Raw genomic sequence first — 1,012 nt, 5'->3', positions numbered from 1 at the left:
AGAGAGAGAGAGAGAGAGAGAGAGGGGGAGAAAGAGAAGGGAGAGAGATGTCGCCTTCTCTCTCTCTCTCTCTCTCTTTCTCTCTCTCTCTCTCTCTCTCTCTCTCTCTTTGTATTTATTAATGATATCATCAATGCATTCCACCCCCTGGCAGGGTATAGGCCATATACAAGCTCCATCCATTTATCTCTATCATGGGCCATCCTTCCAAGCTCATTCCAAGTGAGCTTCATCTCTCTCAGTCTCAGTCTCATGTCCCTTTCAATACATCTCTTCAATGTTTCCCGTGGCCTACCCCTGCCTCGTGCTCCCTGTGGGTTCCATTGCAGCGACTGTCGTGCTGCATAATATATCATTCTGAGTTCAACCCAAGGAGCTTAGAACTAAAGCTTACTGTAAACTCCTTGGTTCAACCGCACAATCAGTTTCTGATGGGGTTCACACAGACCACGGAAGCTGCACCTGTGACTTTTGATTTGCCATTGCGGATGGGATCGGGTCGGGTCGGGGTGATCGCACGACTCTTCGCATGAAAACTTAATGCAAGGTGCCCATTGGGGGATCGGATCGGATCGGGTCGGTTTGCTAGCCAGATTGATACATGGTGCTCACTGCGGCTGGATCGGCCGATCGCCCGACTCGATCGCCTGAAACTGAAAACAAACGTAGTGGGCACCCCATAGTTAAAGACACAAAGAGGCTATCATGGCGCAAACCGCGATCGACCCGACCCGACCGGACCCGATCCCGTCTGCAATTGGCACCCGTGCGTTTGTTTATTATTTTTGAGACGAAGAGTCGGGCTCAGTCGGCTTGTTCCACGATAGCCGCTTTGCGCGTTTCAATGTGGCTCACAAACCGACCAGACCCGACCCGATCCCCAATGGGCATCCCGTATAAGACAGCTAGATGATCTACCATTGTGGAGGAAAATAATGGCAGGTGACATCAAAATGTAAAATGTCTGTAAAAGTGACACTCAACATCTCTCTCTCTCTCTCTCTCTCTCTCT

The sequence above is a fragment of the Aplysia californica genome, unplaced genomic scaffold, assembly GCF_000002075.1.
Source record: "Aplysia californica isolate F4 #8 unplaced genomic scaffold, AplCal3.0 scaffold00133, whole genome shotgun sequence".
Lineage (NCBI taxonomy): Eukaryota > Metazoa > Mollusca > Gastropoda > Aplysiida > Aplysiidae > Aplysia > Aplysia californica.
Note: the sequence above shows the minus strand (reverse complement) of the source record.